Source organism: Mustelus asterias, unplaced genomic scaffold (assembly GCF_964213995.1).
Source record: "Mustelus asterias unplaced genomic scaffold, sMusAst1.hap1.1 HAP1_SCAFFOLD_366, whole genome shotgun sequence".
Lineage (NCBI taxonomy): Eukaryota > Metazoa > Chordata > Chondrichthyes > Carcharhiniformes > Triakidae > Mustelus > Mustelus asterias.
In genome coordinates this window covers 126,416-139,432 of record NW_027590324.1, presented here as the reverse complement: position 1 = coordinate 139,432, position 13,017 = coordinate 126,416, and the positions used below count along the sequence as shown (strand labels likewise).

Below are 13,017 nucleotides of genomic sequence, written 5' to 3'. Positions count from 1 at the left end.
CGTCCTTCAGACTGCTCTCTGTGACCAGTGATGGATAAACAAGCTCGATGTTGTGTCCTCACCAGATGCTCTCCTGTGCCCATTCATTAGGCCACCCACTCAACCCATCTCACCAGCAGTAATTACCCACTTTGCCCCCAGGCCTTCCTGATCCAGCACTTCATCTTCCATTGGCATAACGATTGCAATATGTGGATTTCTCCACTTTTCTTCACTCATTCCCTGATGATGTTTGCTCTCTTTCCAAGCACATAAGAACATAAGAAATAGGAGCAGGAGTCGGCCATCTTGCCCCTTGAGCCTGCCCCGCCATTCAATAAGATCATGGCTGATCTGATAGTGGTTTAGTTCCACTTACCCGCCCACTCCCCATAACCCTTAATTCCCTTATTGATCAGATATCTATCTACCTGTGACTTAAACATATTTAACGAGGTAGACTCCACTGCTTCAATGGGCAGAGAATTCCAGAGATTCACTACCTCTGAGTGAAGAAGTTCCTCCTCACCTTCATTGTTCTCAGGAGCAGGCTGAGGGTAAGAGAGTGGGTTTTCTGACTTTAATTAATTATTTATTTTTTCAGTTAATTTGGGGTTTAAAATTGGAGGTTTTTTCAAAACCGGAAGTAGGGCTTGGAGAGGCCTGGGGAAGTTTTTGGAGGGTTTAAAAGTGCACCAAAGTATTCAGCGGGCAGCATCGTAGCGGGCAGCAGAGTGAGTGGGAAGTTGAGTGAGCTGTCAGGGCTTTGGCCCACAGGGCTTGGACGAGCAGGGGTGAGTTTTTGTTTCCTTACATTCTTATTAACTTTTCACTGTCTTACTTGACATAAAGTGTCCAGTATGAGTGTGAAACCAGTGTGCTGTTCCCAGTGTAGGATGTGGGAGGTGCTGGAGGCATCTGGCCTCCCGGACATCCACATCTGTGAGGGGTGTGTCGAGCTGCGGTTCCTGAGGGACCGTGTTAGGGAACTGGAACTGCAGCTCGAGGATCTTAGGCTGATGAGGGAGAATGAGGAGGTGATAGACAAGAGCTATCATCAGGTGGTCACACCAGGGCCACGGGAGGAGGCCAAGTGGGTGACGGCCAGGAAGGGTAAGGCTAGGGTGGTTGAGAGCACAACAAGTACTCCTGCTTGAGTACTGCTGGGGGGGACAGCCCGCCTGGGGGAAGCAGCAGTGGCCGTGTCTCCGCAGTGGAGTCCAGCCCTGTAACTCAGAGGGCTAAGGAAAAGAGGAGGAAGGCGGTATTAATCGGGGACTCGATGGTGAAGGGGACAGACAGGCGTTTCTGCGGAGGCAGGCGGGAGTCTCGCATGGTGGTCTGCCTCCCTGGGGCCGGGATCCAGGATGTCGCTAGTCGCGTCCCGGAAATCCTGAGGTGGGAGGGAGAGGAGCCTGAGGTAGCGGTACATATTGGTACTGGTGATGTGGGTAGGAAGGGAGAAGGGGTCATGAAAAGGGAGTACAGGGAATTAGGGAGACAGCTGAGAAAGAGGAAAGCAAAGGTAGTAATCTCAGGATTACTGCCTGTGCCACGGGAAGGTGAGGGCAGGAATGGAGTGAGGTGGAAGATGAATGTGTGGCTGAGGGACTGGTGCAGGGGGCAGGGATTCAGGTTCCTGGACCATTGGGACCTCTTTAGGGGCAGGGGTGATCTGTATACAAAAAACGGGTGGAACGTGAATCACAGGGGGACCAATATCCTGGCCGGTAGATTGGCTAAGGCTACTGGGGAGAATTTAAACTAGATAGGTTGGGGGGAGGGGAGCTAGAAGAGTTGACTGGGATCAAGGAACTAATTGATGGGGGGTAGGATGCAGGGGTAAGGGGAATTACAAAATTAATGGTAGAGGAGAGGGTGCAAGTGAATGAAGGCAGTAATTTAGATAAGGGAGTAGAGGGAGAGCGTGTTCGCGACTCATCAAAGCGGATCCAGATAAAAGCTGGAATAAGGACACTTTGCCTGAATGCACGAAGCATTCGGAACAAGGTAAATGAGTTGATGGTGCAAATCAGCACAAGTGGGTACGATCTAGTGGCCATTACAGAAACGTGGCTGAAAGGTGACCAGGACTGGGAGATGAATATCCAGGGGTATCAGGCGTTTAGGAAGAATAGACAGGAAGGAAAAGGTGGTGGGGTCGCGCTATTAATAAGAGATAATATCAGGGTAGTACTGAGGGATGACATAGGCTCTGAGGAACAAAACGTGGAATCATTATGGGTAGAGATGAGGAATAGTAGAGGGAGAAAGACACTAGTAGGTGTGGTATATAGGCCCCCAAATAATAATGTTGAGGTAGGGAGGGCTATAAACAAGCAGATAAGGGATGCGTGTAAAAACGGAATGGCAATAATCATGGGGGACTTCAACATGCACATTGACTGGCAGACTCAAGTCGGTAAGGGTGGAATGGAGGAAGAGTTCTTAGAATGCTGTCGGGATAGTTTCCTTGAACAGCATGTTACGGAACCGACGAGGGAACGAGCTATTTTGGATCTGGTATTGTGTAACGAGGTAGGTAGAATTAAGGATCTTATTGTGAAGGACCCTCTTGGGTCTAGTGACCACAATATGGTCGAATTTCTGATTCAGATGGAAGAGGAGAAAGTTTGGTCCCAAACCAGTGTCCTCTGTTTGAACAGAGGGAAATATGATAGGATGAGGGATGAATTGGCTAAGGTAGACTGGGAGAGCAGGCTGGCAGGTAGGACAGCTGAGGAACAGTGGAGGATTTTTAAGGAGATCCTTTTCAGTTCTCAGCAAAAATATATTCCAGCAAAAAACAAGGATTGTAAGAAAAGGGAGAACCAGCCGTGGATAACGAAGGAAATAAAGGAGAGTATTAAAATAAAAACAGCTGCGTACAGAGTGGCCAAAAATAGTGGAGAAACAAGTGATTGGGAAAAATTTAAGAAACAACAAAGAGAGACTAAGAAAGCGATAAAGAAAGGAAGGATAGACTATGAAGCTAGGCTAGCAATTAATATAAAAAATGATAGTAAAAGTTTTTATAAATATATAAAAAGGAATAGAGTGGCTAGAGTGAATGTTGGACCCTTGGAGGACGAGAGGGGGGAGTTAATAGTGGGAAATGAGGATATGGCTGAATCTTTAAATAAGTTTTTTGTGTCGGTCTTCACGGTGGAGGACACAAATAGTTTGCCAAATATTAACGATAGAGGGTTGGCAGCAGGAGAAATACTTAATACAATTAATGTTACCAGAGAGGCAGTGCTGGGTAGACTAATGGGACTGAAGGTGGACAAGTCCCCGGGTCCGGATGGAATGCATCCCAGGGTATTGAAAGAAATGTCAGAGGTAATAGTGGATGCGTTAGTGATTATTTAACAAAACTCGTTGCATTCTGGGGTAGTGCCGGTTGATTGGAAAACGGCTAATGTTACGCCGCTGTTTAAAAAAGGAAGGAGACAAAAGGCGGGTAATTATAGGCCGGTCAGCTTAACGTCTGTAGTAGGGAAAATGCTGGAATCCATTATTAAAGAGGAGATAGCAGGGCATCTGGATAGAAATGGTTCGATCAATCAGACGCAGCATGGATTCATGAGGGGAAAGTCGTGCTTGACGAACATGTTGGATTTTTATGAAGATGTGACGAGGGTGGTTGATGGAGGAGAACCGGTGGATGCGGTGTTTTTGGATTTCCAAAAGGCGTTTGATAAGGTGCCCCATAAAAGGCTGCTGAAGAAGATTAGGGCACACGGAATTGGGGGTAGTGTGTTAAAGTGGATTGGGGACTGGCTGTCCGACAGGAAGCAAAGAGTCGGAATAAATGGGTGTTTTTCCGGTTGGAGGAAGGTAACTAGTGGCGTGCCGCAGGGATCGGTACTCGGGCCGCAACTATTTACCATTTATATCGATGATCTGGAGGAGGGGACGGAGTGTAGGGTAACGAAGTTTGCAGACGACACAAAGATAAGTGGAAAAGTGAATCGTGTGGAGGACGGAGAAGATCTGCAGAGAGATTTGGACAGGCTGAGTGAGTGGGCGAGGATATGGCAAATGGAGTATAACGTTGATAAATGCGAGGTTATACACTTTGGAGGAAATAATAACAAATGGGATGACTATCTCAATGGAAACAAATTAAAACATGCTACCGTGCAAAGGGACCTGGGGGTCCTTGTGCATGAGACGCAAAAGCCCAGTCTGCAGGTACAACAGGTGATCAAGAAGGCAAATGGGATGTTGGCCTATATCGCGAGGGGGATAGAATATAAAAGCAGGGATGTCTTGATGCACCTGTACAGGGCATTGGTGAGGCCGCAGCCTCATACCGGAGATGAGGGGTTTGGATTATGAGGAGAGGCTGAGGAGATTGGGTTTGTACTCATTGGAGTTTAGAAGGATGAGGGGGGATCTTATGGAGACTTATAAGATAATGCGGGGGCTGGATAGGGTGGAGGCGGAGAGATTCTTTCCGCTTTGTAAGGAAGTTAAAACTAGAGGACGCAGCCTCAAAATAAAGGGGGGTCGGTTTAAGACAGAGTTGAGGAGGAACTTCTTCTCCCAGAGGGTGTTGAATCTCTGGAATTCACTGCCCACTGAGGTGGTGGTGGCTACCTCGCTGAATATGTTTAAAGCGCGGATGGATGGATTCCTGATCGGTAAGGGAATTAAGGGTTATGGGGATCAGGCGGGTAAGTGGTACTGATCCACGTCAGATCAGCCATGATCTTATTGAATGGCGGGGCAGGCTCGAGGGGCGAGATGGCCTACTCCTGCTCCTATTTCTTATGTTCTTATGTTCTTTGTGCTAAACTGACTCCCCCTTATTTTGAGGCTGCGTCCTCTAGTACTTGTTTCCTTTCTAAGTGGAAAGAATCTTTCTTCCTCTACCCTGTCTAGCCCCTTCATTATCTTATATGTCTCTCTCAGATCACCCCTCAGCCTACTAAACTCCAACGAGTACAGGCCCAATCTACTCAATCTCTCCTCATAAGCTAACCCCCTCATCTCCGGCATCAAACTGGTGAACCGTCTCTGTACTCCCTCCAAGGCCAATATATCCTTTCGCAAATAAGGGGACAAAAGTTGCACACAGTACTCTAGTTGCGGCCTCACCAGTACCTTGTACAATTGCAGCAAGACCTCCCTGCTTTTATACTCCATCCCCTTCGCGATAAAGGCCAACATTCCATTTGCCTTCTTGATCACCTGCTGCACCTGCAAACTGAGTTTTTGCGATTCATGCACAAGGACCCTCAGGTCCCTCTGCACAGTAGTATGTTATAATTTTTCACCATTTAAATAATAGTCCATTTTACGATTATTCCTTCCAAAGTGGATAACCTCACAGTTGTAAACATTATACTCCATCTGCCAGATCCTCGCCCACTCACTTAGTCTATCCAAATCGCTCTTCAGACTTTCCGCATCCTCCACGCAAATCGCTTTCCCGCTCATCTTTGTGTCATCCGCAAACTTTGATACCCTACACTCAGTCCCCTCCTCCAGATCGTCTATGTGTCTGGTAAACAGTTGAGGCCCCAGCACTGATCCCTCCGGTACGCCACTCGTCACCAACTGCCAATCAGAAAAGCACCCATTTATTCCAACTCTCTGCTTCCTGTTAGATAGCCAATCCTCAATCCACGCTAACACTTTACCCCCAACTCCGTGTACCTTAATCTTGTGCTGCAACCTTTTGTGAGGCACCTTATCGAACGCCTTCTGCAAATCTAAAAACACCACATCCACCATTTCCCCTCTGTCAACTGCACTCATTACATCTCCATAAAAATCCAGTAAATTCGTCAAACACGACTTTCCCTTCATGAATCCATGCTGCGTCTGCTTAATCAAACCATTTTTTTCCAGATGTCCTGCTATTTCTTCTTTAATGATGGATTCCAGCAATTTCCCAACTATGGACGTTAAGCTAACCGGCCTGTAGTTACCCGCCTTTTGTCTACCTCCTTTTTTTAAACAGTGGCGTCACATAAGCTGTTTTCCAATCAGCCAGCACTTCCCCGGAGTCCAGCGAATTTTGATAAATTACAACCAACGCATCTGCTATTACTTCAGCCATTTCTTTCAGTACCCTGGGATGCATTCTATCCGAGCCCGGGGACTTGTCTACCTTTAGTCCCATTAGCCGAATAAGCACTACCTCTTTAGACATAGTAACCATTTTAAGGACCTCACCCCCTACAGCCCCACGACTGTTAATTTTCGGTCAGCTATTTGCGTCCTCTACCGTGAAGACCGACACAAAAAACTTGTTTAAGGCCACGGCATTTCCTCGTTTCCCATTATTGAATCCCCTTTCTCGTCTTCAAAGTATCCAGCACTTACTTTAGCTACTCTTTTCCTTTTTATATGTTGGTAAAAAACTTTTACTATCAGTTTTTATATTTTGTGCTAATTTAGTTTGATAATCTATCTTTCCTTTCTTTATCGCTTTCTTAGTAGTTCTTTGTTGTTTTTTAAAGCTTTCCCAATCTTCTAATTCCCCTCTAGTTTTGGCCACTCTGTACGCATCTGTTTTTAATTTAATATTCTCCTTTATTTCCTCAGTTATCCACGGCTGGTTATCCCTTTTCTTACATTCCTTCTTGAACACAGGAATATATTTTTGCTGAGTATTGAGAAAAATCTCCTTCAAAATCCGCCACTGTTGCTCAGCTGTCCGACCAACTAGTCTGCGCTCCTAGTCCACATTCGCCCATTCTGCCCTCATCCTATTGTACTCCCCTCTTTTCAAGCAGAGGACACTGGTTTGGGACCCTACTTTCTCACCCTCCATTTGTATTAGAAATTCAACCAGAATGTGATCATTCATTCCAAGAGGATCCCTCACAAGAAGATCATTAATTTTACCTGTCTCATTACACAGGACCAGATCCAAGATAACTCGCTCCATCGTAGGTTCTGTAACATACTGTTCGAGGAAACTATCCCGACAGCATTCTAAGAACTACTGCGTCAGTCCACTGCGTCTAAGTCCACTGCGTCAGACTTGAGTCACCCAATCAATATGCAGGTTAAAATCCCCCATGATTATTGCTGTTCCGTTTTTGCACGCATCCATTATTTGCTTGTTTAAAGCCCGACCCACCTCAAAGTTATTAATTGGGGGCCTATAGACCACGCCCACCAGTGACTTTCTTCCCTTACTATTCCTTATCTCCACCCACAACAATTCTACATTATGCTCCTTAGAGCCGATATCATCTCTTATTACCGCCCTGATGTTATCCTTAATTAACAGAGCTACCCCACCTCCTTTTCCTTCCTGTCTATCCTTCCGAAATGTCTGATACCACTGGATATTCAGTTCCCAGTCCTGGTCACCCTGCAACCACGTTTCTGTAATGGCCACTAGATCATACCCATTTGTACTGATTTGTGCCACCTACTCATTCACTTTGATTCGAATGCGATGTGCATTCAGGTAAAGTGTCTTTATGCTAGCCTTTTTATGGACCCGATTTGTGAGTGCATTCTTTTGATTGCACGCTCTATCCCTACCTGTCGCAAACTGGTTATCCTTCCCAGACCATCTACTTGCACTGCGTTGATCACCTCCCTTCTGAGTGAGTGAGTAACATAAATTGTTACTCGCTCATCAAACACATGCACAAGCCCAGGGTTGTCCAACATGTGGACCAAGGAGTTAATGTGACCCTCGAAGCCCCTCAATGCGGCCCCCGGAGCGAGTTTCCAGAATCTCAGTCACACAGTTCAGTTTGAATGGAAGAATCTGCATGGAGATGCTCCTCCAATCACATCCCGTTTCTTTCCCATGTTTGCTGCTGATAGGTTTTTGAGCCAATCTGCAGCAAATGTGAGAGAGAAACAATTTGTGATTGATGAGGATTAAACTCTAATAATCATCTTTAATTATTACTCATTATTGTGCTCAGCAAGGTGTTTCTTTTCATATCTCAGTTTAGTTCTTAATTGAAATTTCTGCTGTGCCAAACTTTATAGAACATAGAACAGTACAGCACAGAACAGGCCCTTCAGCCCACGATGTTGTGCCGAGCTTTATCTGAAACCAAGATCAAGCTGTCCCACTCCCTATCATCCTGGTGTGCTCCATGTGGGTATCCAATAACCGCTTAAATGTTCCTAAAGTATCTGACTCCACTATCACTGCAAGCAGTCCATTCCACACCCCAACCACTCTCTGCGTAAAGAACCTACCTCTGATATCCTTCCTATATCTCCCACCACGAACCCTATAGTTATGCCCCCTTGTAATAGCTCCATCCACCCAAGGAAATAGTCTTTGAACGTTCACTCTATCTATCCCCTTCATCATTTTATAAACCTCTATTAAGTCTCCCCTCAGCTTCCTCCACTCCAGAGAGAACAGCTCTATCTCCCTCAACCTTTCCTCATCAGACCTACCCTCCAAACCAGGCAGCATCCTGGTAAATCTCCTCTGCGCTTTCCAGCGCTTCCACATCCTTCTTAAAGTGAGGTGACCAGAACTGCACACAATATTCCAAATGTGGTCTCACCAAGGTCCTGTACAGTTGCAGCATAACCCCACGGCTCTTAAACTCCAACCCCCCGTTAATAAAAGCTAACACACTATAGGTCTTCTTCACAGCTCTATCCAAATTTATCATTCTGAAATTTACTCATCGGCCCCTTGAGTGAGAAAAACATTGACTTGTGTTTGCCCAGTGAATATGTTGGTCAACCCTGCTCGAGCCTATGCTGGTGCCAGCCTAACGGACATGTATCTGACAGTCAATGCTGCTGCCTTTGCATTGCCAGTGTCTGGGTGGAGATGTCCTTTCTGCAATTTCACACATCCTTCTTCACATATCAGGCTGTGCTGCACTCACCGTGGCAGATCACATCAGGACATTCATCCTTTTCCAAACTGCAAGCAGGTCTGAAACCTGCTCACCTCCCAGCAATGACCATCCAGACTGGCTTGTAATGATGGGATAACCTCCTCCCATCCTGAGGGAACAGGACCTCCCTCCGAGCCCGCGCAACAGGGGGAAACCACTCCAGGAGGAATTAGTGATTGGGGAGCAGCCCTTGCTCTGCTTTCTGTAATTGCAGCCCCTCATTCAGTATGCAGAGCTCCCTCACTGCCCCCTCCAGAGCTGCTGTGTTTGAAAGTCCTGCTGGAGATGGTGCTAGCATTGCCTGAAATAAATGGGGCAGAGTGCGAACGCATTCCCCCACTACCGCAATTTGTGCAGTCCAATGTCCGGCATTGAGACATCGCAGGGGTCAACACACCCAGAGTGTAATGCGACAGCCTCATCCTGGGAGATCTGCCTGCCTGATCATTGACTCTCCCTGCCAGGTAAGGACTAAACCTTATGGTGTGCGTAAGGTTTGTGACAATAAACCTCCCTGTTAAGGTACAACAACCCATGTGGTTTTATTCACCATGGTCCTGACTACAGCCTCGTAAAATCGCCTCCACCTCAATTCCAGACCTGGACCAGACACTGTGTAAAACAAATAGGCTTTTCTCGCATAACATTTGCTTCTTTTACAACTCACTTTCAAGCTTGTACTTGATGTTTGTCCAAGCAGCAACATTTTTTTGCGACCTGTTCTGTCCAGCACCCTCATTACCTTGAACATTTCTATCAAATCTCCTCTTAGCATTCTTCCCTCCAAGAAGAACAGTCAAAACCTCTCCAATTGAACCTCGTGGCTGAAATTTCCCATGTCTGTTACCAATCTTGTAAACCTCTTCAGCACTCTCTCCAATGTGTTCTAAGCCTTCCTAAAGTATGACGCGCTGAACTGAGATCTAACCGGTGTATTTTACAGGTTTAGCACAGCCTCCTTGCTCTTGTCCTCTCTGCCCCTATTGACAATGTTATGTTCCCAGCTGACTACTGGACAGAAGGTCTGAGAGTAGAACACCGGCTCAGTAGATCATAACTTTTATTTTTTTTAATATTTAGAAATGTAGATGAACAGAATAACAAGGTAGTCAATTAACTTTTAACAATACACTGAAACCTTTGCTAAACTAACTATAATGCACCACTACTGCACCCCATCTGTTGTGGGAAATTTACCACTTCGGAGTCAGACTTGGAGGTTTCAACAATACAGTTTTATTTTGATCAAAGCTTTGGGAGACAGCACTGGTACTCCGCAGTACTTGGCAGCTACATTCTCAACTATACAATGGTAGTTGATCATTTTTATACCTTTTAGACAATAGACAGTACGGACATTAGCCGTTAACACATCGTTACAAGTTGAGTAGAAAGATACGGACATCGATAGTTAACACATCGTTACAGGCAGACATGTACGTACATGGACAGTTAACATATCGTTGTCCACAGAATGGATACATTTATGCAGTTATGTCCTCTATCAATGACTGGTTTCGATCTATACATTCAGTGTTTGATCTTGTTACATTTATGTATTTATGTCCCCATCTGTGGCTGTCCTGATTATCAGACTCATTGTTCTGGGTCTGCCCTTATCTAAAGTGACTCAAGCTCTGACCAGCTTCCTGCAGCATTTCGGATCCTACATGTTTTAACTTCTAAGTAACTGTCTGTGCTAAAGGCCTGTTAGTGTCCCTTCCCAGGTTAACCATTTTGTGTGCCAGGCAGCCATTCTGTGTCCATCATTTCAATTCCCCCACAACATCCCCCCTTTTTGGTCAGGATTGTGATTTAATAATCCCCAGACCAACAGCTGCATCTTCACATGTAGAGGTCTATCTTCTTTCCTTCTTCATCATCTTCAGGGGTTCCCATCATGTATTCTTCATCGATGGTTACACTGGCTCCTGGCACAATTCATGTCACCATTGCTATACAACAGACATTAAGGCATCCAACAATTAGGCAACAGACAATTATAATTGAAATGAGTATGACCAGTCCATGTAGTAAATCGGATCCCCAGGATCCCCCCATCAGCCATTCCAGCCAGCTACTTCCTTTCTTGGGTCCCTGTCTGAAGTTATCAAGTTGTTCTCTGATGTTATTAATGACTTGGGTAATGTTATAGAATTCGCCTGTGACATGGGTTATGCATTTGTTTCCTATGATTGTACATACTCCCCCTTGTTGTGCTAACTGGTAGTCCACTGCATATCGTGTCTGCTATGCATATAATCTCAATTCAGCCACTTCTTGGTTGACAGCCTCCAGTGCTTTTGAAGTGCTGTTTCCCAGGACTGTTAGTCCACAAACAACATGATTCCTATTTTTTGCACTAATTACTCCTGCTGCCCCCCACCGAGATAGGGCTCCAAGGAACCCCTATCCCAGTGATGATCCTATTGTGCCCGGGGTTTCCCAATCAGAACAGATTTCATTGCTGATAGCCCGGGTTACTATCTTTCTCCAAATATGCCCCTTCTGAGGGCATGGAACAGTGAGTGGTCCTATTGTTCCTACAGAAAAAGGAATCGGGAGGATTGGTGTTTCTGTCGTGTAAGTACCATTGAAGAGGAATACAAATCCATTCTTAGCCCGGTAGCATTTAGTGTCCCGATTATCAGTTTCTTTATACTGCCAATTGCTCAGTTTACTTGACTCCCCGTTTGATCCCACCACCTGGTAAATATCAAACGGGTATGTCCATTCGGCTGAGCTGACATGAGTCCCATTACACTGTCCACGATTGAGCTGCCTCCCTGCGGTTACTTTCTGCCATTTCTGTTCATCACAAGTGCAAGTCAACTGACCCCCATTTACCCGACAATGCTGACGGACACACTGCGTCTGTGCGCAGGAATCATTCTTGGGGACCAAGGCATATACACATCCCCATCCCTGCCCCGTAAAACAAAGCGGATAGCTTGCATTCTCCGAGCAAGCTCTTCCTCCCACCTGTTGGAGCGCCCTGCACACAGGATCTGTGGGACTTACAAGTTCCACACATCTTACCTGTATACCTCTTTTATATTTGCCAATTTGTCCTTTACAGGGTGTGTCTGATGTATCTACTGTGTATAAGTCATGAGGGGTCCACCAGGGGTAACTGTGGTGGACTTCAGTTGTGTGTTTGTCATGCCTGGACACATCCCCTGCCGGCTCCTCCCCTTGTCACCTAGTATGAAGGTGGCTGGTTCCTCCCCCTTGTTCAGTTCAAGTCGGTTGTCTGTTGGGATATGCTCCTAGTTCTGTAATGAATAAAAGCCTACAGTTGTATTGGCACACAAGTAGTCTTTTGCCTAATTGATAGCGCATCAATTTTATTCATTACCTTTGACCGACATGGAGCAGCTATTAAAGCCTGACAAGTTAACATTGGACCCTCAAGAGGTCGGAGTTTCTGATAGATTTGACCATTGGCTGGACTGTTTTGAAGCCTTCATCAATGCCTCTGTGGCCATCGACTCCAACGTCGATAAGCTCCACGTGCTCCGCGCCCAGGTAAGCGATGCAGTCTACGGTATATTCCGGGACGCTACTACATACGTGGACGCTATAGAACTCTTAAAAGGGCAGTTTAGAAAGAGCCCTAACGTGGTCTACGCCAGACATCTCTTGGCTACTCGCAGGCAGCAGCCAGGAGAATCGTGCGCCCAATTTCTGCGCGCCCTGCGGGTTCTAGCTCGAGCTTGCGACGGTAAGGCTGTTTCAGCTGCTCAGAACACGGAAGACGTGATCCAGGACGCCTACGTCGCGGGTGTTGAGTCTACTTACATTCGGCAGCACCTGCTTGAACAGAGTGGCCTGGATCTCCAGCAAGCGGCCATGATGGCTGAATCCCTAGAAGCGGCCTCCCGCAATCTCGGGGCCGACCCTGCACCCCGTTCCATCGACGGTTCCACCACGGCAGCTATTCCAGCGGGGCCCAAATGCTACTTCTGCGGCCTAGCCAAGCAGCCTCGGCGTCGCTGCCCGGCGAAGGATGCGATCTGCTCCGGATGCGGTAAGCAAGGCCATTTCGTCAAAGTCTGCCGGGCGAAGCCGATCGCGAAGCCTCGTGGCGCCGCGTGTGTTCCGCGGGCGCCACCATCTTTGATGCAGTCAGTGGCTGCGATGGAATCGCCATCTTTGATAAAGTCAGCGGCGTGGAAAT

The 13,017-nt window shown here is 46.5% G+C and overlaps 1 protein-coding gene and 1 non-coding gene across 2 annotated transcripts in view; one reads left to right on the top strand and one right to left on the bottom strand.

The window, feature by feature from the left end:
- Positions 1-13,017, top strand: part of LOC144486489 (NACHT, LRR and PYD domains-containing protein 3-like) — a 136,815-nt gene that overhangs the window by 81,185 nt on the left and 42,613 nt on the right. The gene's annotated exons all lie outside the window — the stretch shown is intronic.
- Positions 9,149-9,309, bottom strand: LOC144486491 (U1 spliceosomal RNA). Its single transcript, XR_013496271.1, has one exon. It is a non-coding gene; the product is annotated as a U1 spliceosomal RNA (small nuclear RNA).